This window comes from Brachyhypopomus gauderio, unplaced genomic scaffold (assembly GCF_052324685.1).
Source record: "Brachyhypopomus gauderio isolate BG-103 unplaced genomic scaffold, BGAUD_0.2 sc51, whole genome shotgun sequence".
Lineage (NCBI taxonomy): Eukaryota > Metazoa > Chordata > Actinopteri > Gymnotiformes > Hypopomidae > Brachyhypopomus > Brachyhypopomus gauderio.
This window is the reverse complement of record NW_027506876.1, coordinates 407433-429835: the sequence shown is the minus strand read 5'-3', so window position 1 is coordinate 429835 and position 22403 is coordinate 407433. Positions and strand designations below refer to the sequence as shown.

At 41.9% G+C, this 22403-nt stretch overlaps 28 non-coding genes across 28 annotated transcripts; all 28 read right to left on the bottom strand.

Moving 5' to 3' along the window:
• Window positions 1-275: 275 nt before the first annotated feature.
• Window positions 276-348, bottom strand: trnav-aac (transfer RNA valine (anticodon AAC)). Its single transcript has one exon. It is a non-coding gene; the product is annotated as a tRNA-Val (tRNA).
• Window positions 349-787: 439 nt separating this feature from the next.
• trnav-aac (transfer RNA valine (anticodon AAC)) lies at window positions 788-860 on the bottom strand. The gene has a single exon. It is a non-coding gene; the product is annotated as a tRNA-Val (tRNA).
• A 637-nt stretch (window positions 861-1497) lies between these two features.
• Window positions 1498-1570, bottom strand: trnav-aac (transfer RNA valine (anticodon AAC)). The gene has a single exon. It is a non-coding gene; the product is annotated as a tRNA-Val (tRNA).
• A 1150-nt stretch (window positions 1571-2720) lies between these two features.
• trnav-aac (transfer RNA valine (anticodon AAC)) lies at window positions 2721-2793 on the bottom strand. Its single transcript has one exon. It is a non-coding gene; the product is annotated as a tRNA-Val (tRNA).
• Window positions 2794-3943: 1150 nt separating this feature from the next.
• trnav-aac (transfer RNA valine (anticodon AAC)) lies at window positions 3944-4016 on the bottom strand. The gene has a single exon. It is a non-coding gene; the product is annotated as a tRNA-Val (tRNA).
• Window positions 4017-4653: 637 nt separating this feature from the next.
• On the bottom strand, window positions 4654-4726 carry trnav-aac (transfer RNA valine (anticodon AAC)). The gene has a single exon. It is a non-coding gene; the product is annotated as a tRNA-Val (tRNA).
• Window positions 4727-5876: 1150 nt separating this feature from the next.
• Window positions 5877-5949, bottom strand: trnav-aac (transfer RNA valine (anticodon AAC)). Its single transcript has one exon. It is a non-coding gene; the product is annotated as a tRNA-Val (tRNA).
• A 637-nt stretch (window positions 5950-6586) lies between these two features.
• trnav-aac (transfer RNA valine (anticodon AAC)) lies at window positions 6587-6659 on the bottom strand. The gene has a single exon. It is a non-coding gene; the product is annotated as a tRNA-Val (tRNA).
• A 1150-nt stretch (window positions 6660-7809) lies between these two features.
• Window positions 7810-7882, bottom strand: trnav-aac (transfer RNA valine (anticodon AAC)). Its single transcript has one exon. It is a non-coding gene; the product is annotated as a tRNA-Val (tRNA).
• A 637-nt stretch (window positions 7883-8519) lies between these two features.
• Window positions 8520-8592, bottom strand: trnav-aac (transfer RNA valine (anticodon AAC)). The gene has a single exon. It is a non-coding gene; the product is annotated as a tRNA-Val (tRNA).
• A 439-nt stretch (window positions 8593-9031) lies between these two features.
• On the bottom strand, window positions 9032-9105 carry trnav-aac (transfer RNA valine (anticodon AAC)). The gene has a single exon. It is a non-coding gene; the product is annotated as a tRNA-Val (tRNA).
• Window positions 9106-9741: 636 nt separating this feature from the next.
• trnav-aac (transfer RNA valine (anticodon AAC)) lies at window positions 9742-9814 on the bottom strand. The gene has a single exon. It is a non-coding gene; the product is annotated as a tRNA-Val (tRNA).
• Window positions 9815-10253: 439 nt separating this feature from the next.
• trnaf-aaa (transfer RNA phenylalanine (anticodon AAA)) lies at window positions 10254-10326 on the bottom strand. Its single transcript has one exon. It is a non-coding gene; the product is annotated as a tRNA-Phe (tRNA).
• A 637-nt stretch (window positions 10327-10963) lies between these two features.
• On the bottom strand, window positions 10964-11036 carry trnav-aac (transfer RNA valine (anticodon AAC)). The gene has a single exon. It is a non-coding gene; the product is annotated as a tRNA-Val (tRNA).
• A 637-nt stretch (window positions 11037-11673) lies between these two features.
• Window positions 11674-11746, bottom strand: trnav-aac (transfer RNA valine (anticodon AAC)). The gene has a single exon. It is a non-coding gene; the product is annotated as a tRNA-Val (tRNA).
• A 439-nt stretch (window positions 11747-12185) lies between these two features.
• On the bottom strand, window positions 12186-12258 carry trnav-aac (transfer RNA valine (anticodon AAC)). The gene has a single exon. It is a non-coding gene; the product is annotated as a tRNA-Val (tRNA).
• Window positions 12259-12895: 637 nt separating this feature from the next.
• Window positions 12896-12968, bottom strand: trnav-aac (transfer RNA valine (anticodon AAC)). The gene has a single exon. It is a non-coding gene; the product is annotated as a tRNA-Val (tRNA).
• Window positions 12969-13605: 637 nt separating this feature from the next.
• trnav-aac (transfer RNA valine (anticodon AAC)) lies at window positions 13606-13678 on the bottom strand. Its single transcript has one exon. It is a non-coding gene; the product is annotated as a tRNA-Val (tRNA).
• Window positions 13679-14315: 637 nt separating this feature from the next.
• On the bottom strand, window positions 14316-14388 carry trnav-aac (transfer RNA valine (anticodon AAC)). Its single transcript has one exon. It is a non-coding gene; the product is annotated as a tRNA-Val (tRNA).
• A 637-nt stretch (window positions 14389-15025) lies between these two features.
• trnav-aac (transfer RNA valine (anticodon AAC)) lies at window positions 15026-15098 on the bottom strand. Its single transcript has one exon. It is a non-coding gene; the product is annotated as a tRNA-Val (tRNA).
• A 637-nt stretch (window positions 15099-15735) lies between these two features.
• Window positions 15736-15808, bottom strand: trnav-aac (transfer RNA valine (anticodon AAC)). The gene has a single exon. It is a non-coding gene; the product is annotated as a tRNA-Val (tRNA).
• An 835-nt stretch (window positions 15809-16643) lies between these two features.
• Window positions 16644-16716, bottom strand: trnav-aac (transfer RNA valine (anticodon AAC)). Its single transcript has one exon. It is a non-coding gene; the product is annotated as a tRNA-Val (tRNA).
• A 637-nt stretch (window positions 16717-17353) lies between these two features.
• On the bottom strand, window positions 17354-17426 carry trnav-aac (transfer RNA valine (anticodon AAC)). Its single transcript has one exon. It is a non-coding gene; the product is annotated as a tRNA-Val (tRNA).
• A 637-nt stretch (window positions 17427-18063) lies between these two features.
• On the bottom strand, window positions 18064-18136 carry trnav-aac (transfer RNA valine (anticodon AAC)). Its single transcript has one exon. It is a non-coding gene; the product is annotated as a tRNA-Val (tRNA).
• A 637-nt stretch (window positions 18137-18773) lies between these two features.
• On the bottom strand, window positions 18774-18846 carry trnav-aac (transfer RNA valine (anticodon AAC)). The gene has a single exon. It is a non-coding gene; the product is annotated as a tRNA-Val (tRNA).
• A 637-nt stretch (window positions 18847-19483) lies between these two features.
• Window positions 19484-19556, bottom strand: trnav-aac (transfer RNA valine (anticodon AAC)). Its single transcript has one exon. It is a non-coding gene; the product is annotated as a tRNA-Val (tRNA).
• A 637-nt stretch (window positions 19557-20193) lies between these two features.
• On the bottom strand, window positions 20194-20266 carry trnav-aac (transfer RNA valine (anticodon AAC)). The gene has a single exon. It is a non-coding gene; the product is annotated as a tRNA-Val (tRNA).
• Window positions 20267-20903: 637 nt separating this feature from the next.
• trnav-aac (transfer RNA valine (anticodon AAC)) lies at window positions 20904-20976 on the bottom strand. The gene has a single exon. It is a non-coding gene; the product is annotated as a tRNA-Val (tRNA).
• Between the last annotated feature and the right edge of the window lie 1427 nt (window positions 20977-22403).

Sequence of the window (22403 nt, the reverse complement as noted above, 5' to 3'; positions counted from 1 at the left end):
CAAACGTCTACAAATCAACCGAGTAGCATGAGTTTTCTACGTTGGGAGACAACATGACAAAGCACTAGGTACGTTTCCACTGAGTTTCATTTTTATTGAACCGATTGCATTAGTACTGCTATCAAGGTACATGGCGATTTAGAACATTCCTGTATCGATCACATGAGACTGAGAGCTCACTTTGAGGATCTAAAGGGAAGAGCTCCCCGATAGCCTTTACACTGGCAACAAACCACTAAACAGCAGTGGTGTGTTTGTAATTCTATCAAGAAGCATGTTTCTGCCTGGTATCGAACCAGGGACCTTTCGCGTGTTAGGCGAACGTGATGACCACTACACTACAGAAACCTTGCGTGTCTGAATGGGCACATCTCTCGTGGGCGTTTCCTCATACAATCAGAGCATGGAAGTCATCATGTCAACAATGGCTAAGCAGTAGGTCTACTCTGCTTTAAGACAAAACATTCACATCCAAACACCAAATGTTGACATCATTCGATCCCTTTATAACACAAACGTCTACAAATCAACCGAGTAGCATGAGTTTTCTACGTTGGGAGACAACATGACAAAGCACTAGGTACGTTTCCACTGAGTTTCATTTTGATTGAACCGATTGCATTAGTACTGCTATCAAGGTACATGGCGATTTAGAACATTCCTGTATCGATCACATGAGACTGAGAGCTCACTTTGAGGATCTAAAGGGAAGAGCTCCCCGATAGCCTTTACAATGGCAACAAACCACTAAACAGCAGTGGTGTGTTTGTAATTCTATCAAGAAGCATGTTTCTGCCTGGTATCGAACCAGGGACCTTTCGTGTGTTAGGCGAACGTGATGACCACTACACTACAGAAACCTTGCGTGTCTGAATGGGCACATCTCTCGTGGGCGTTTCCTCATACAATCAGAGCATGGAAGTCATCATGTCAACAATGGCTAAGCAGTAGGTCTACTCTGCTTTAAGACAAAACATTCACATCCAAACACCAAATGTTGACATCATTCGATCCCTTTATAACACAAACGTCTACAAATCAACCGAGTAGCATGAGTTTTCTACGTTGGGAGACAACATGACAAAGCACTAGGTACGTTTCCACTGAGTTTCATTTTGATTGAACCGATCAACACTGGCTAAGCAGTAGGTCTACTCTGCTTTAAGACAAAACATTCACATCCAAACACCAAATGTTGACATCATTCGATCCCTTTATAACACAAACGTCTACAAATCAACCGAGTAGCATGAGTTTTCTACGTTGGGAGACAACATGACAAAGCACTAGGTACGTTTCCACTGAGTTTCATTTTGATTGAACCGATTGCATTAGTACTGCTATCAAGGTACATGGCGATTTAGAACATTCCTGTATCGATCACATGAGACTGAGAGCTCACTTTGAGGATCTAAAGGGAAGAGCTCCCCGATAGCCTTTACAATGGCAACAAACCACTAAACAGCAGTGGTGTGTTTGTAATTCTATCAAGAAGCATGTTTCTGCCTGGTATCGAACCAGGGACCTTTCGTGTGTTAGGCGAACGTGATGACCACTACACTACAGAAACCTTGCGTGTCTGAATGGGCACATCTCTCGTGGGCGTTTCCTCATACAATCAGAGCATGGAAGTCATCATGTCAACAATGGCTAAGCAGTAGGTCTACTCTGCTTTAAGACAAAACATTCACATCCAAACACCAAATGTTGACATCATTCGATCCCTTTATAACACAAACGTCTACAAATCAACCGAGTAGCATGAGTTTTCTACGTTGGGAGACAACATGACAAAGCACTAGGTACGTTTCCACTGAGTTTCATTTTGATTGAACCGATTGCATTAGTACTGCTATCAAGGTACATGGCGATTTAGAACATTCCTGTATCGATCACATGAGACTGAGAGCTCACTTTGAGGATCTAAAGGGAAGAGCTCCCCGATAGCCTTTACAATGGCAACAAACCACTAAACAGCAGTGGCGTGTTTGTAATTCTATCAAGAAGCATGTTTCTGCCTGGTTTTCGAACCAGGGACCTTTCGCGTGTTAGGCGAACGTGATGAACACTACACTACAGAAACCTTGCGTGTCTGAATGGGCACATCTCTCGTGGGCGTTTCCTCATACAATCAGAGCATGGAAGTCATCATGTCAACAATGGCTAAGCGGTAGGTCTACTCTGCTTTAAGACAAAACATTCACATTCAAACACCAAATGTTGACTTCATTCGATACCTTTATAACACAAACGTCTACAAATCAACCGAGTAGCATGAGTTTTCTACATTGGGAGACAACATGACAAAGCACTAGGTACGTTTCCACTGAGTTTCATTTTGATTGAACCGATCAACACTGGCTAAGCAGTAGGTCTACTCTGCTTTAAGACAAAACATTCACATCCAAACACCAAATGTTGACATCATTCGATCCCTTTATAACACAAACGTCTAGAAATCAACCAAGTAGCATGAGTTTTCTACGTTGGGAGACAACATGACAAAGCACTAGGTACGTTTCCACTGAGTTTCATTTTGATTGAACCGATTGCATTAGTACTGCTATCAAGGTACATGGCGATTTAGAACATTCCTGTATCGATCACATGAGACTGAGAGCTCACTTTGAGGATCTAAAGGGAAGAGCTCCCCGATAGCCTTTACACTGGCAACAAACCACTAAACAGCAGTGGTGTGTTTGTAATTCTATCAAGAAGCATGTTTCTGCCTGGTATCGAACCAGGGACCTTTCGCGTGTTAGGCGAACGTGATGACCACTACACTACAGAAACCTTGCGTGTCTGAATGGGCACATCTCTCGTGGGCGTTTCCTCATACAATCAGAGCATGGAAGTCATCATGTCAACAATGGCTAAGCAGTAGGTCTACTCTGCTTTAAGACAAAACATTCACATCCAAACACCAAATGTTGACATCATTCGATCCCTTTATAACACAAACGTCTACAAATCAACCGAGTAGCATGAGTTTTCTACGTTGGGAGACAACATGACAAAGCACTAGGTACGTTTCCACTGAGTTTCATTTTGATTGAACCGATTGCATTAGTACTGCTATCAAGGTACATGGCGATTTAGAACATTCCTGTATCGATCACATGAGACTGAGAGCTCACTTTGAGGATCTAAAGGGAAGAGCTCCCCGATAGCCTTTACAATGGCAACAAACCACTAAACAGCAGTGGCGTGTTTGTAATTCTATCAAGAAGCATGTTTCTGCCTGGTTTTCGAACCAGGGACCTTTCGCGTGTTAGGCGAACGTGATGAACACTACACTACAGAAACCTTGCGTGTCTGAATGGGCACATCTCTCGTGGGCGTTTCCTCATACAATCAGAGCATGGAAGTCATCATGTCAACAATGGCTAAGCGGTAGGTCTACTCTGCTTTAAGACAAAACATTCACATTCAAACACCAAATGTTGACTTCATTCGATACCTTTATAACACAAACGTCTACAAATCAACCGAGTAGCATGAGTTTTCTACATTGGGAGACAACATGACAAAGCACTAGGTACGTTTCCACTGAGTTTCATTTTGATTGAACCGATCAACACTGGCTAAGCAGTAGGTCTACTCTGCTTTAAGACAAAACATTCACATCCAAACACCAAATGTTGACATCATTCGATCCCTTTATAACACAAACGTCTAGAAATCAACCAAGTAGCATGAGTTTTCTACGTTGGGAGACAACATGACAAAGCACTAGGTACGTTTCCACTGAGTTTCATTTTGATTGAACCGATTGCATTAGTACTGCTATCAAGGTACATGGCGATTTAGAACATTCCTGTATCGATCACATGAGACTGAGAGCTCACTTTGAGGATCTAAAGGGAAGAGCTCCCCGATAGCCTTTACACTGGCAACAAACCACTAAACAGCAGTGGTGTGTTTGTAATTCTATCAAGAAGCATGTTTCTGCCTGGTATCGAACCAGGGACCTTTCGCGTGTTAGGCGAACGTGATGACCACTACACTACAGAAACCTTGCGTGTCTGAATGGGCACATCTCTCGTGGGCGTTTCCTCATACAATCAGAGCATGGAAGTCATCATGTCAACAATGGCTAAGCAGTAGGTCTACTCTGCTTTAAGACAAAACATTCACATCCAAACACCAAATGTTGACATCATTCGATCCCTTTATAACACAAACGTCTACAAATCAACCGAGTAGCATGAGTTTTCTACGTTGGGAGACAACATGACAAAGCACTAGGTACGTTTCCACTGAGTTTCATTTTGATTGAACCGATCAACACTGGCTAAGCAGTAGGTCTACTCTGCTTTAAGACAAAACATTCACATCCAAACACCAAATGTTGACATCATTCGATCCCTTTATAACACAAACGTCTACAAATCAACCGAGTAGCATGAGTTTTCTACGTTGGGAGACAACATGACAAAGCACTAGGTACGTTTCCACTGAGTTTCATTTTGATTGAACCGATTGCATTAGTACTGCTATCAAGGTACATGGCGATTTAGAACATTCCTGTATCGATCACATGAGACTGAGAGCTCACTTTGAGGATCTAAAGGGAAGAGCTCCCCGATAGCCTTTACAATGGCAACAAACCACTAAACAGCAGTGGTGTGTTTGTAATTCTATCAAGAAGCATGTTTCTGCCTGGTATCGAAGCAGGGACCTTTCGCGTGTTAGGCGAACGTGATGACCACTACACTACAGAAACCTTGCGTGTCTGAATGGGCACATCTCTCGTGGGCGTTTCCTCATACAATCAGAGCATGGAAGTCATCATGTCAACAATGGCTAAGCAGTAGGTCTACTCTGCTTTAAGACAAAACATTCACATCCAAACACCAAATGTTGACATCATTCGATCCCTTTATAACACAAACGTCTACAAATCAACCGAGTAGCATGAGTTTTCTACGTTGGGAGACAACATGACAAAGCACTAGGTACGTTTCCACTGAGTTTCATTTTGATTGAACCGATTGCATTAGTACTGCTATCAAGGTACATGGCGATTTAGAACATTCCTGTATCGATCACATGAGACTGAGAGCTCACTTTGAGGATCTAAAGGGAAGAGCTCCCCGATAGCCTTTACAATGGCAACAAACCACTAAACAGCAGTGGCGTGTTTGTAATTCTATCAAGAAGCATGTTTCTGCCTGGTTTTCGAACCAGGGACCTTTCGCGTGTTAGGCGAACGTGATGAACACTACACTACAGAAACCTTGCGTGTCTGAATGGGCACATCTCTCGTGGGCGTTTCCTCATACAATCAGAGCATGGAAGTCATCATGTCAACAATGGCTAAGCGGTAGGTCTACTCTGCTTTAAGACAAAACATTCACATTCAAACACCAAATGTTGACTTCATTCGATACCTTTATAACACAAACGTCTACAAATCAACCGAGTAGCATGAGTTTTCTACATTGGGAGACAACATGACAAAGCACTAGGTACGTTTCCACTGAGTTTCATTTTGATTGAACCGATCAACACTGGCTAAGCAGTAGGTCTACTCTGCTTTAAGACAAAACATTCACATCCAAACACCAAATGTTGACATCATTCGATCCCTTTATAACACAAACGTCTAGAAATCAACCAAGTAGCATGAGTTTTCTACGTTGGGAGACAACATGACAAAGCACTAGGTACGTTTCCACTGAGTTTCATTTTGATTGAACCGATTGCATTAGTACTGCTATCAAGGTACATGGCGATTTAGAACATTCCTGTATCGATCACATGAGACTGAGAGCTCACTTTGAGGATCTAAAGGGAAGAGCTCCCCGATAGCCTTTACACTGGCAACAAACCACTAAACAGCAGTGGTGTGTTTGTAATTCTATCAAGAAGCATGTTTCTGCCTGGTATCGAACCAGGGACCTTTCGCGTGTTAGGCGAACGTGATGACCACTACACTACAGAAACCTTGCGTGTCTGAATGGGCACATCTCTCGTGGGCGTTTCCTCATACAATCAGAGCATGGAAGTCATCATGTCAACAATGGCTAAGCAGTAGGTCTACTCTGCTTTAAGACAAAACATTCACATCCAAACACCAAATGTTGACATCATTCGATCCCTTTATAACACAAACGTCTACAAATCAACCGAGTAGCATGAGTTTTCTACGTTGGGAGACAACTTGACAAAACACCACGTAAGTTTCCACTGAGTTTCATTTTGATTGAACCGATCAACACTGGCTAAGCAGTAGGTCTACTCTGCTTTAAGACAAAACATTCACATCCAAACACCAAATGTTGACATCATTCGATCCCTTTATAACACAAACGTCTACAAATCAACCGAGTAGCATGAGTTTTCTACGTTGGGAGACAACATGACAAAGCACTAGGTACGTTTCCACTGAGTTTCATTTTTATTGAACCGATTGCATTAGTACTGCTATCAAGGTACATGGCGATTTAGAACATTCCTGTATCGATCACATGAGACTGAGAGCTCACTTTGAGGATCTAAAGGGAAGAGCTCCCCGATAGCCTTTACAATGGCAACAAACCACTAAACAGCAGTGGTGTGTTTGTAATTCTATCAAGAAGCATGTTTCTGCCTGGTATCGAACCAGGGACCTTTCGCGTGTTAGGCAAACGTGATGACCACTACACTACAGAAACCTTGCGTGTCTGAATGGGCACATCTCTCGTGGGCGTTTCCTCATACAATCAGAGCATGGAAGTCATCATGTCAACAATGGCTAAGCAGTAGGTCTACTCTGCTTTAAGACAAAACATTCACATCCAAACACCAAATGTTGACATCATTCGATCCCTTTATAACACAAACGTCTACAAATCAACCGAGTAGCATGAGTTTTCTACGTTGGGAGACAACATGACAAAGCACTAGGTACGTTTCCACTGAGTTTCATTTTGATTGAACCGATTGCATTAGTACTGCTATCAAGGTACATGGCGATTTAGAACATTCCTGTATCGATCACATGAGACTGAGAGCTCACTTTGAGGATCTAAAGGGAAGAGCTCCCCGATAGCCTTTACAATGGCAACAAACCACTAAACAGCAGTGGTGTGTTTGTAATTCTATCAAGAAGCATGTTTCTGCCTGGTTTTCGAACCAGGGACCTTTCGCGTGTTAGGCGAACGTGATGAACACTACACTACAGAAACCTTGCGTGTCTGAATGGGCACATCTCTCGTGGGCGTTTCCTCATACAATCAGAGCATGGAAGTCATCATGTCAACAATGGCTAAGCGGTAGGTCTACTCTGCTTTAAGACAAAACATTCACATCTAAACACCAAATGTTGACTTCATTCGATACCTTTATAACACAAACGTCTACAAATCAACCGAGTAGCATGAGTTTTCTACGTTGGGAGACAACATGACAAAGCACTAGGTACATTTCCACTGAGTTTCATTTTGATTGAACCGATCAACACTTGCTAAGCAGTAGGTCTACACTGCTTTAAGACAAAACATTCACATCCAAACACCAAATGTTGACATCATTTGATCCCTTTATAACACAAACGTCTACAAATCAACCGAGTAGCATGAGTTTTCTACGTTGGGAGACAACATGACAAAGCACTAGGTACGTTTCCACTGAGTTTCATTTTGTTTGAACTGATTGCATTAGCACTTCTATCAAGGTACATGGCGATTTAGAAGATTCCTGTATCGATCACATGAGACTGACAGCTCACTTTGAGGATCTAAAGGGAAGAGCTCCCTGATAGCCTTTACACTGGCAAGAAACCACTAAACAGCAGTGGTGTGTTTGTAATTCTATCAAGAAGCATGTTTCTGCCTGGTATCGAAGCAGGGACCTTTCGCGTGTTAGGCGAACGTGATGACCACTACACTACAGAAACCTTGCTTGTCTGAATGGGCACATCTCTCGTGGGCATTTCCTCATACAATCAGAGCATGGAAGTCATCATGTCAACAATGGCTAAGCGGTAGGTCTACTCTGCTTTAAGACAAAACATTCACATCTAAACACCAAATGTTGACTTCATTCGATACCTTTATAACACAAACGTCTACAAATCAACCGAGTAGCATGAGTTTTCTACGTTGGGAGACAACATGACAAAGCACTAGGTACATTTCCACTGAGTTTCATTTTGATTGAACCGATCAACACTTGCTAAGCAGTAGGTCTACACTGCTTTAAGACAAAACATTCACATCCAAACACCAAATGTTGACATCATTTGATCCCTTTATAATACAAACGTCTACAAATCAACCGAGTAGCATGAGTTTTCTACGTTGGGAGACAACATGACAAAGCACTAGGTACGTTTCCACTGAGTTTCATTTTGTTTGAACTGATTGCATTAGTACTTCTATCAAGGTACATGGCGATTTAGAAGATTCCTGTATCGATCACATGAGACTGAGAGCTCACTTTGAGGATCTAAAGGGAAGAGCTCCCCGATAGCCTTTACACTGGCAACAAACCACTAAACAGCAGTGGTGTGTTTGTAATTCTATTAAGAAGCATGTTTCTGCCTGGTATTGAACCAGGGACCTTGCGCGTGTTAGGCGAACGTGATGACCACTACACTACAGAAACCTTGCTTGTCTGAATGGGCACATCTCTCGTGGGCGTTTCCTCAAACAATCAGAGCATGGAAGTCATCATGTCAACAATGGCTAAGCGGTAGGTCTACTCTGCTTTAAGACAAAACATTCACATCCAAACACCAAATGTTGACTTCATTCGATACCTTTATAACACAAACGTCTACAAATCAACCGAGTAGCATGAGTTTTCTACGTTGGGAGACAACATGACAAAGCACCAGGTAAGTTTCCACTGAGTTTCATTTTGATTGAACCGGCTGCATTAGTACTGCTATCAAGGTACATGGCGATTTAAAACATTCCTGTATCGATCACATGAGACTGACAGCTCACTTTGAGGATCTAAAGGGAAGAGCTCCCTGATAGCCTTTACACTGGCAACAAACCACTAAACAGCAGTGGTGTGTTTGTAATTCTATCAAGAAGCATGTTTCTGCCTGGTATCGAACCAGGGACCTTTCGCGTGTTAGGCGAACGTGATGACCACTACACTACAGAAAACTTGCTTGTCTGAATGGGCACATCTCTCGTGGGCGTTTCCTCATACAATCAGAGCATGGAAGTCATCATGTCAACAATGGCTAAGCGGTAGGTCTACTCTGCTTTAAGACAAAACATTCACATCCAAACACCAAATGTTGACTTCATTCGATACCTTTATAACACAAACGTCTACAAATCAACCGAGTAGCATGAGTTTTCTACGTTGGGAGACAACATGACAAAGCACTAGGTACATTTCCACTGAGTTTCATTTTGATTGAACCGATCAACACTTGCTAAGCAGTAGGTCTACTCTGCTTTAAGACAAAACATTCACATCCAAACACCAAATGTTGACATCATTCGATCCCTTTATAACACAAACGTCTACAAATCAACCAAGTAGCATGAGTTTTCTACGTTGGGAGACAACATGACAAAGCACCAGGTAAGTTTCCACTGAGTTTCATTTTGATTGAACCGGCTGCATTAGTACTGCTATCAAGGTACATGGCGATTTAAAACATTCCTGTATCGATCACATGAGACTGACAGCTCACTTTGAGGATCTAAAGGGAAGAGCTCCCTGATAGCCTTTACACTGGCAACAAACCACTAAACAGCAGTGGTGTGTTTGTAATTCTATCAAGAAGCATGTTTCTGCCTGGTATCGAACCAGGGACCTTTCGCGTGTTAGGCGAACGTGATGACCACTACACTACAGAAACCTTGCTTGTCTGAATGGGCACATCTCTCGTGGGCATTTCCTCATACAATCAGAGCATGGAAGTCATCATGTCAACAATGGCTAAGCGGTAGGTCTACTCTGCTTTAAGACAAAACATTCACATCCAAACACCAAATGTTGACATCATTTGATCCCTTTATAACACAAACGTCTACAAATCAACCGAGTAGCATGAGTTTTCTACGTTGGGAGACAACATGACAAAGCACTAGGTACGTTTCCACTGAGTTTCATTTTGTTTGAACTGATTGCATTAGTACTTCTATCAAGGTACATGGCGATTTAGAAGATTCCTGTATCGATCACATGAGACTGAGAGCTCACTTTGAGGATCTAAAGGGAAGAGCTCCCCGATAGCCTTTACACTGGCAACAAACCACTAAACAGCAGTGGTGTGTTTGTAATTCTATCAAGAAGCATGTTTCTGCCTGGTATCGAACCAGGGACCTTTCGCGTTTTAGGCGAACGTGATGACCACTACACTACAGAAACCTTGCTTGTCTGAATGGGCACATCTCTCGTGGGCATTTCCTCATACAATCAGAGCATGGAAGTCATCATGTCAACAATGGCTAAGCGGTAGGTCTACTCTGCTTTAAGACAAAACATTCACATCCAAACACCAAATGTTGACTTCATTCGATACGTTTATAACACAAACGTCTACAAATCAACCAAGTAGCATGAGTTTTCTACGTTGGGAGACAACATGACAAAGCACTAGGTACGTTTCCACTGAGTTTCATTTTGATTGATCCGATCAACACTGGCTAAGCAGTAGGTCTACTCTGCTTTAAAACAAAACATTCACATCGAAACACCAAATGTTGACATCATTCGATCCCTTTATAACACAAACGTCTACCAATCAACCGAGTAGCATGAGTTTTCTACGTTGGGAGACAACATGACAAAGCACCAGGTAAGTTTCCACTGAGTTTCATTTTGATTGAACCGGCTGCATTAGTACTGCTATCAAGGTACATGGCGATTTAAAACATTCCTGTATCGATCACATGAGACTGACAGCTCACTTTGAGGATCTAAAGGGAAGAGCTCCCTGATAGCCTTTACACTGGCAACAAACCACTAAACAGCAGTGGTGTGTTTGTAATTCTATCAAGAAGCATGTTTCTGCCTGGTATCGAACCAGGGACCTTTCGCGTGTTAGGTGAATGTGATGACCACTACACTACAGAAACCTTGCTTGTCTGAATGGGCACATCTCTCGTGGGCGTTTCCTCATACAATCAGAGCATGGAAGTCATCATGTCAACAATGGCTAAGCGGTAGGTCTACTCTGCTTTAAGACAAAACATTCACATCTAAACACCAAATGTTGACTTCATTCGATACCTTTATAACACAAACGTCTACAAATCAACCGAGTAGCATGAGTTTTCTACGTTGGGAGACAACATGACAAAGCACTAGGTACATTTCCACTGAGTTTCATTTTGATTGAACCGATCAACACTTGCTAAGCAGTAGGTCTACACTGCTTTAAGACAAAACATTCACATCCAAACACCAAATGTTGACATCATTTGATCCCTTTATAACACAAACGTCTACAAATCAACCGAGTAGCATGAGTTTTCTACGTTGGGAGACAACATGACAAAGCACTAGGTACGTTTCCACTGAGTTTCATTTTGTTTGAACTGATTGCATTAGTACTTCTATCAAGGTACATGGCGATTTAGAAGATTCCTGTATCGATCACATGAGACTGAGAGCTCACTTTGAGGATCTAAAGGGAAGAGCTCCCCGATAGCCTTTACACTGGCAACAAACCACTAAACAGCAGTGGTGTGTTTGTAATTCTATTAAGAAGCATGTTTCTGCCTGGTATTGAACCAGGGACCTTGCGCGTGTTAGGCGAACGTGATGACCACTACACTACAGAAACCTTGCTTGTCTGAATGGGCACATCTCTCGTGGGCGTTTCCTCAAACAATCAGAGCATGGAAGTCATCATGTCAACAATGGTTAAGCGGTAGGTCTACTCTGCTTTAAGACAAAACATTCACATCCAAACACCAAATGTTGACTTCATTCGATACGTTTATAACACAAACGTCTACAAATCAACCGAGTAGCATGAGTTTTCTACGTTGGGAGACAACATGACAAAGCACTAGGTACGTTTCCACTGAGTTTCATTTTGATTGAACCGATTGCATTAGTACTGCTATCAAGGTATATGGCGATTTAGAACATTCCTGTATCGATCACATGAGACTGAGAGCTCACTTTGAGGATCTAAAGGGAAGAGCTCCCCGATAGCCTTTACACTGGCAACAAACCACTAAACAGCAGTGGTGTGTTTGTAATTCTATTAAGAAGCATGTTTCTGCCTGGTATTGAACCAGGGACCTTGCGCGTGTTAGGCGAACGTGATGACCACTACACTACAGAAACCTTGCTTGTCTGAATGGGCACATCTCTCGTGGGCGTTTCCTCAAACAATCAGAGCATGGAAGTCATCATGTCAACAATGGCTAAGCGGTAGGTCTACTCTGCTTTAAGACAAAACATTCACATCCAAACACCAAATGTTGACTTCATTCGATACCTTTATAACACAAACGTCTACAAATCAACCGAGTAGCATGAGTTTTCTACGTTGGGAGACAACATGACAAAGCACTAGGTACATTTCCACTGAGTTTCATTTTGATTGAACCGATCAACACTTGCTAAGCAGTAGGTCTACTCTGCTTTAAGACAAAACATTCACATCCAAACACCAAATGTTGACATCATTCGATCCCTTTATAACACAAACGTCTACAAATCAACCAAGTAGCATGAGTTTTCTACGTTGGGAGACAACATGACAAAGCACCAGGTAAGTTTCCACTGAGTTTCATTTTGATTGAACCGGCTGCATTAGTACTGCTATCAAGGTACATGGCGATTTAAAACATTCCTGTATCGATCACATGAGACTGACAGCTCACTTTGAGGATCTAAAGGGAAGAGCTCCCTGATAGCCTTTACACTGGCAACAAACCACTAAACAGCAGTGGTGTGTTTGTAATTCTATCAAGAAGCATGTTTCTGCCTGGTATCGAACCAGGGACCTTTCGCGTGTTAGGTGAACGTGATGACCACTACACTACAGAAACCTTGCTTGTCTGAATGGGCACATCTCTCGTGGGCATTTCCTCATACAATCAGAGCATGGAAGTCATCATGTCAACAATGGCTAAGCGGTAGGTCTACTCTGCTTTAAGACAAAACATTCACATCCAAACACCAAATGTTGACTTCATTCGATACGTTTATAACACAAACGTCTACAAATCAACCAAGTAGCATGAGTTTTCTACGTTGGGAGACAACATGACAAAGCACTAGGTACGTTTCCACTGAGTTTCATTTTGATTGATCCGATCAACACTGGCTAAGCAGTAGGTCTACTCTGCTTTAAAACAAAACATTCACATCGAAACACCAAATGTTGACATCATTCGATCCCTTTATAACACAAACGTCTACAAATCAACCGAGTAGCATGAGTTTTCTACGTTGGGAGACAACATGACAAAGCACTAGGTACGTTTCCACTGAGTTTCATTTTGTTTGAACTGATTGCATTAGTACTTCTATCAAGGTACATGGCGATTTAGAAGATTCCTGTATCGATCACATGAGACTGAGAGCTCACTTTGAGGATCTAAAGGGAAGAGCTCCCCGATAGCCTTTACACTGGCAACAAACCACTAAACAGCAGTGGTGTGTTTGTAATTCTATTAAGAAGCATGTTTCTGCCTGGTATTGAACCAGGGACCTTGCGCGTGTTAGGCGAACGTGATGACCACTACACTACAGAAACCTTGCTTGTCTGAATGGGCACATCTCTCGTGGGCGTTTCCTCAAACAATCAGAGCATGGAAGTCATCATGTCAACAATGGTTAAGCGGTAGGTCTACTCTGCTTTAAGACAAAACATTCACATCCAAACACCAAATGTTGACTTCATTCGATACCTTTATAACACAAACGTCTACAAATCAACCGAGTAGCATGAGTTTTCTACGTTGGGAGACAACATGACAAAGCACTAGGTACATTTCCACTGAGTTTCATTTTGATTGAACCGATCAACACTTGCTAAGCAGTAGGTCTACTCTGCTTTAAGACAAAACATTCACATCCAAACACCAAATGTTGACATCATTCGATCCCTTTATAACACAAACGTCTACAAATCAACCAAGTAGCATGAGTTTTCTACGTTGGGAGACAACATGACAAAGCACCAGGTAAGTTTCCACTGAGTTTCATTTTGATTGAACCGGCTGCATTAGTACTGCTATCAAGGTACATGGCGATTTAAAACATTCCTGTATCGATCACATGAGACTGACAGCTCACTTTGAGGATCTAAAGGGAAGAGCTCCCTGATAGCCTTTACACTGGCAACAAACCACTAAACAGCAGTGGTGTGTTTGTAATTCTATCAAGAAGCATGTTTCTGCCTGGTATCGAACCAGGGACCTTTCGCGTGTTAGGTGAACGTGATGACCACTACACTACAGAAACCTTGCTTGTCTGAATGGGCACATCTCTCGTGGGCGTTTCCTCATACAATCAGAGCATGGAAGTCATCATGTCAACAATGGCTAAGCGGTAGGTCTACTCTGCTTTAAGACAAAACATTCACATCTAAACACCAAATGTTGACTTCATTCGATACCTTTATAACACAAACGTCTACAAATCAACCGAGTAGCATGAGTTTTCTACGTTGGGAGACAACATGACAAAGCACTAGGTACATTTCCACTGAGTTTCATTTTGATTGAACCGATCAACACTTGCTAAGCAGTAGGTCTACACTGCTTTAAGACAAAACATTCACATCCAAACACCAAATGTTGACATCATTTGATCCCTTTATAACACAAACGTCTACAAATCAACCGAGTAGCATGAGTTTTCTACGTTGGGAGACAACATGACAAAGCACTAGGTACGTTTCCACTGAGTTTCATTTTGTTTGAACTGATTGCATTAGTACTTCTATCAAGGTACATGGCGATTTAGAAGATTCCTGTATCGATCACATGAGACTGAGAGCTCACTTTGAGGATCTAAAGGGAAGAGCTCCCCGATAGCCTTTACACTGGCAACAAACCACTAAACAGCAGTGGTGTGTTTGTAATTCTATTAAGAAGCATGTTTCTGCCTGGTATTGAACCAGGGACCTTGCGCGTGTTAGGCGAACGTGATGACCACTACACTACAGAAACCTTGCTTGTCTGAATGGGCACATCTCTCGTGGGCGTTTCCTCAAACAATCAGAGCATGGAAGTCATCATGTCAACAATGGTTAAGCGGTAGGTCTACTCTGCTTTAAGACAAAACATTCACATCCAAACACCAAATGTTGACTTCATTCGATACCTTTATAACACAAACGTCTACAAATCAACCGAGTAGCATGAGTTTTCTACGTTGGGAGACAACATGACAAAGCACTAGGTACATTTCCACTGAGTTTCATTTTGATTGAACCGATCAACACTTGCTAAGCAGTAGGTCTACTCTGCTTTAAGACAAAACATTCACATCCAAACACCAAATGTTGACATCATTCGATCCCTTTATAACACAAACGTCTACAAATCAACCAAGTAGCATGAGTTTTCTACGTTGGGAGACAACATGACAAAGCACCAGGTAAGTTTCCACTGAGTTTCATTTTGATTGAACCGGCTGCATTAGTACTGCTATCAAGGTACATGGCGATTTAAAACATTCCTGTATCGATCACATGAGACTGACAGCTCACTTTGAGGATCTAAAGGGAAGAGCTCCCTGATAGCCTTTACACTGGCAACAAACCACTAAACAGCAGTGGTGTGTTTGTAATTCTATCAAGAAGCATGTTTCTGCCTGGTATCGAACCAGGGACCTTTCGCGTGTTAGGTGAACGTGATGACCACTACACTACAGAAACCTTGCTTGTCTGAATGGGCACATCTCTCGTGGGCGTTTCCTCATACAATCAGAGCATGGAAGTCATCATGTCAACAATGGCTAAGCGGTAGGTCTACTCTGCTTTAAGACAAAACATTCACATCTAAACACCAAATGTTGACTTCATTCGATACCTTTATAACACAAACGTCTACAAATCAACCGAGTAGCATGAGTTTTCTACGTTGGGAGACAACATGACAAAGCACTAGGTACATTTCCACTGAGTTTCATTTTGATTGAACCGATCAACACTTGCTAAGCAGTAGGTCTACACTGCTTTAAGACAAAACATTCACATCCAAACACCAAATGTTGACATCATTTGATCCCTTTATAACACAAACATCTACAAATCAACCGAGTAGCATGAGTTTTCTACGTTGGGAGACAACATGACAAAGCACTAGGTACATTTCCACTGAGTTTCATTTTGATTGAACCGATCAACACTTGCTAAGCAGTAGGTCTACTCTGCTTTAAGACAAAACATTCACATCCAAACACCAAATGTTGACATCATTCGATCCCTTTATAACACAAACGTCTACAAATCAACCAAGTAGCATGAGTTTTCTACGTTGGGAGACAACATGACAAAGCACCAGGTAAGTTTCCACTGAGTTTCATTTTGATTGAACCGGCTGCATTAGTACTGCTATCAAGGTACATGGCGATTTAAAACATTCCTGTATCGATCACATGAGACTGACAGCTCACTTTGAGGATCTAAAGGGAAGAGCTCCCTGATAGCCTTTACACTGGCAACAAACCACTAAACAGCAGTGGTGTGTTTGTAATTCTATCAAGAAGCATGTTTCTGCCTGGTATCGAACCAGGGACCTTTCGCGTGTTAGGTGAACGTGATGACCACTACACTACAGAAACCTTGCTTGTCTGAATGGGCACATCTCTCGTGGGCATTTCCTCATACAATCAGAGCATGGAAGTCATCATGTCAACAATGGCTAAGCGGTAGGTCTACTCTGCTTTAAGACAAAACATTCACATCCAAACACCAAATGTTGACTTCATTCGATACGTTTATAACACAAACGTCTACAAATCAACCAAGTAGCATGAGTTTTCTACGTTGGGAGACAACATGACAAAGCACTAGGTACGTTTCCACTGAGTTTCATTTTGATTGATCCGATCAACACTGGCTAAGCAGTAGGTCTACTCTGCTTTAAAACAAAACATTCACATCGAAACACCAAATGTTGACATCATTCGATCCCTTTATAACACAAACGTCTACAAATCAACCGAGTAGCATGAGTTTTCTACGTTGGGAGACAACATGACAAAGCACTAGGTACGTTTCCACTGAGTTTCATTTTGTTTGAACTGATTGCATTAGTACTTCTATCAAGGTACATGGCGATTTAGAAGATTCCTGTATCGATCACATGAGACTGAGAGCTCACTTTGAGGATCTAAAGGGAAGAGCTCCCCGATAGCCTTTACACTGGCAACAAACCACTAAACAGCAGTGGTGTGTTTGTAATTCTATTAAGAAGCATGTTTCTGCCTGGTATTGAACCAGGGACCTTGCGCGTGTTAGGCGAACGTGATGACCACTACACTACAGAAACCTTGCTTGTCTGAATGGGCACATCTCTCGTGGGCGTTTCCTCAAACAATCAGAGCATGGAAGTCATCATGTCAACAATGGTTAAGCGGTAGGTCTACTCTGCTTTAAGACAAAACATTCACATCCAAACACCAAATGTTGACTTCATTCGATACCTTTATAACACAAACGTCTACAAATCAACCGAGTAGCATGAGTTTTCTACGTTGGGAGACAACATGACAAAGCACTAGGTACATTTCCACTGAGTTTCATTTTGATTGAACCGATCAACACTTGCTAAGCAGTAGGTCTACTCTGCTTTAAGACAAAACATTCACATCCAAACACCAAATGTTGACATCATTCGATCCCTTTATAACACAAACGTCTACAAATCAACCAAGTAGCATGAGTTTTCTACGTTGGGAGACAACATGACAAAGCACCAGGTAAGTTTCCACTGAGTTTCATTTTGATTGAACCGGCTGCATTAGTACTGCTATCAAGGTACATGGCGATTTAAAACATTCCTGTATCGATCACATGAGACTGACAGCTCACTTTGAGGATCTAAAGGGAAGAGCTCCCTGATAGCCTTTACACTGGCAACAAACCACTAAACAGCAGTGGTGTGTTTGTAATTCTATCAAGAAGCATGTTTCTGCCTGGTATCGAACCAGGGACCTTTCGCGTGTTAGGTGAACGTGATGACCACTACACTACAGAAACCTTGCTTGTCTGAATGGGCACATCTCTCGTGGGCGTTTCCTCATACAATCAGAGCATGGAAGTCATCATGTCAACAATGGCTAAGCGGTAGGTCTACTCTGCTTTAAGACAAAACATTCACATCTAAACACCAAATGTTGACTTCATTCGATACCTTTATAACACAAACGTCTACAAATCAACCGAGTAGCATGAGTTTTCTACGTTGGGAGACAACATGACAAAGCACTAGGTACATTTCCACTGAGTTTCATTTTGATTGAACCGATCAACACTTGCTAAGCAGTAGGTCTACACTGCTTTAAGACAAAACATTCACATCCAAACACCAAATGTTGACATCATTTGATCCCTTTATAACACAAACGTCTACAAATCAACCGAGTAGCATGAGTTTTCTACGTTGGGAGACAACATGACAAAGCACTAGGTACGTTTCCACTGAGTTTCATTTTGTTTGAACTGATTGCATTAGTACTTCTATCAAGGTACATGGCGATTTAGAAGATTCCTGTATCGATCACATGAGACTGAGAGCTCACTTTGAGGATCTAAAGGGAAGAGCTCCCCGATAGCCTTTACACTGGCAACAAACCACTAAACAGCAGTGGTGTGTTTGTAATTCTATTAAGAAGCATGTTTCTGCCTGGTATTGAACCAGGGACCTTGCGCGTGTTAGGCGAACGTGATGACCACTACACTACAGAAACCTTGCTTGTCTGAATGGGCACATCTCTCGTGGGCGTTTCCTCAAACAATCAGAGCATGGAAGTCATCATGTCAACAATGGTTAAGCGGTAGGTCTACTCTGCTTTAAGACAAAACATTCACATCCAAACACCAAATGTTGACTTCATTCGATACCTTTATAACACAAACGTCTACAAATCAACCGAGTAGCATGAGTTTTCTACGTTGGGAGACAACATGACAAAGCACTAGGTACATTTCCACTGAGTTTCATTTTGATTGAACCGATCAACACTTGCTAAGCAGTAGGTCTACTCTGCTTTAAGACAAAACATTCACATCCAAACACCAAATGTTGACATCATTCGATCCCTTTATAACACAAACGTCTACAAATCAACCAAGTAGCATGAGTTTTCTACGTTGGGAGACAACATGACAAAGCACCAGGTAAGTTTCCACTGAGTTTCATTTTGATTGAACCGGCTGCATTAGTACTGCTATCAAGGTACATGGCGATTTAAAACATTCCTGTATCGATCACATGAGACTGACAGCTCACTTTGAGGATCTAAAGGGAAGAGCTCCCTGATAGCCTTTACACTGGCAACAAACCACTAAACAGCAGTGGTGTGTTTGTAATTCTATCAAGAAGCATGTTTCTGCCTGGTATCGAACCAGGGACCTTTCGCGTGTTAGGTGAACGTGATGACCACTACACTACAGAAACCTTGCTTGTCTGAATGGGCACATCTCTCGTGGGCGTTTCCTCATACAATCAGAGCATGGAAGTCATCATGTCAACAATGGCTAAGCGGTAGGTCTACTCTGCTTTAAGACAAAACATTCACATCTAAACACCAAATGTTGACTTCATTCGATACCTTTATAACACAAACGTCTACAAATCAACCGAGTAGCATGAGTTTTCTACGTTGGGAGACAACATGACAAAGCACTAGGTACATTTCCACTGAGTTTCATTTTGATTGAACCGATCAACACTTGCTAAGCAGTAGGTCTACACTGCTTTAAGACAAAACATTCACATCCAAACACCAAATGTTGACATCATTTGATCCCTTTATAACACAAACATCTACAAATCAACCGAGTAGCATGAGTTTTCTACGTTGGGAGACAACATGACAAAGCACTAGGTACGTTTCCACTGAGTTTCATTTTGTTTGAACTGATTGCATTAGTACTTCTATCAAGGTACATGGCGATTTAGAAGATTCCTGTATCGATCACATGAGACTGAGAGCTCACTTTGAGGATCTAAAGGGAAGAGCTCCCCGATAGCCTTTACACTGGCAACAAACCACTAAACAGCAGTGGTGTGTTTGTAATTCTATTAAGAAGCATGTTTCTGCCTGGTATTGAACCAGGGACCTTGCGCGTGTTAGGCGAACGTGATGACCACTACACTACAGAAACCTTGCTTGTCTGAATGGGCACATCTCTCGTGGGCGTTTCCTCAAACAATCAGAGCATGGAAGTCATCATGTCAACAATGGCTAAGCGGTAGGTCTACTCTGCTTTAAGACAAAACATTCACATCCAAACACCAAATGTTGACTTCATTCGATACCTTTATAACACAAACGTCTACAAATCAACCGAGTAGCATGAGTTTTCTACGTTGGGAGACAACATGACAAAGCACTAGGTACATTTCCACTGAGTTTCATTTTGATTGAACCGATCAACACTTGCTAAGCAGTAGGTCTACTCTGCTTTAAGACAAAACATTCACATCCAAACACCAAATGTTGACATCATTCGATCCCTTTATAACACAAACGTCTACAAATCAACCAAGTAGCATGAGTTTTCTACGTTGGGAGACAACATGACAAAGCACCAGGTAAGTTTCCACTGAGTTTCATTTTGATTGAACCGGCTGCATTAGTACTGCTATCAAGGTACATGGCGATTTAAAACATTCCTGTATCGATCACATGAGACTGACAGCTCACTTTGAGGATCTAAAGGGAAGAGCTCCCTGATAGCCTTTACACTGGCAACAAACCACTAAACAGCAGTGGTGTGTTTGTAATTCTATCAAGAAGCATGTTTCTGCGTGGTATCGAACCAGGGACCTTTCGCGTGTTAGGCGAACGTGATGACCACTACACTACAGAAACCTTGCTTGTCTGAATGGGCACATCTCTCGTGGGCGTTTCCTCATACAATCAGAGCATGGAAGTCATCATGTCAACAATGGCTAAGCGGTAGGTCTACTCTGCTTTAAGACAAAACATTCACATCCAAACACCAAATGTTGACTTCATTCGATACCTTTATAACACAAACGTCTACAAATCAACCGAGTAGCATGAGTTTTCTACGTTGGGAGACAACATGACAAAGCACTAGGTACATTTCCACTGAGTTTCATTTTGATTGAACCGATCAACACTTGCTAAGCAGTAGGTCTACTCTGCTTTAAGACAAAACATTCACATCCAAACACCAAATGTTGACATCATTCGATCCCTTTATAACACAAACATCTACAAATCAACCAAGTAGCATGAGTTTTCCACGTTGGGAGACAACATGACAAAGCACTAGGTACATTTCCACTGAGTTTCATTTTGATTGAACCGATCAACACTTGCTAAGCAGTAGGTCTACTCTGCTTTAAGACAAAACATTCACATCCAAACACCAAATGTTGACATCATTCGATCCCTTTATAACACAAACGTCTACAAATCAACCAAGTAGCATGAGTTTTCTACGTTGGGAGACAACATGACAAAGCACCAGGTAAGTTTCCACTGAGTTTCATTTTGATTGAACCGGCTGCATTAGTACTGCTATCAAGGTACATGGCGATTTAAAACATTCCTGTATCGATCACATGAGACTGACAGCTCACTTTGAGGATCTAAAGGGAAGAGCTCCCTGATAGCCTTTACACTGGCAACAAACCACTAAACAGCAGTGGTGTGTTTGTAATTCTATCAAGAAGCATGTTTCTGCCTGGTATCGAACAAGGGACTTTTCGCGTGTTAGGCGAACGTGATGACCACTACACTACAGAAACCTTGCTTGTCTGAATGGGCACATCTCTCGTGGGCATTTCCTCATACAATCAGAGCATGGAAGTCATCATGTCAACAATGGCTAAGCGGTAGGTCTACTCTGCTTTAAGACAAAACATTCACATCTAAACACCAAATGTTGACTTCATTCGATACCTTTATAACACAAACGTCTACAAATCAACCGAGTAGCATGAGTTTTCTACGTTGGGAGACAACATGACAAAGCACTAGGTACATTTCCACTGAGTTTCATTTTGATTGAACCGATCAACACTTGCTAAGCAGTAGGTCTACACTGCTTTAAGACAAAACATTCACATCCAAACACCAAATGTTGACATCATTTGATCCCTTTATAACACAAACGTCTACAAATCAACCGAGTAGCATGAGTTTTCTACGTTGGGAGACAACATGACAAAGCACTAGGTACGTTTCCACTGAGTTTCATTTTGTTTGAACTGATTGCATTAGTACTTCTATCAAGGTACATGGCGATTTAGAAGATTCCTGTATCG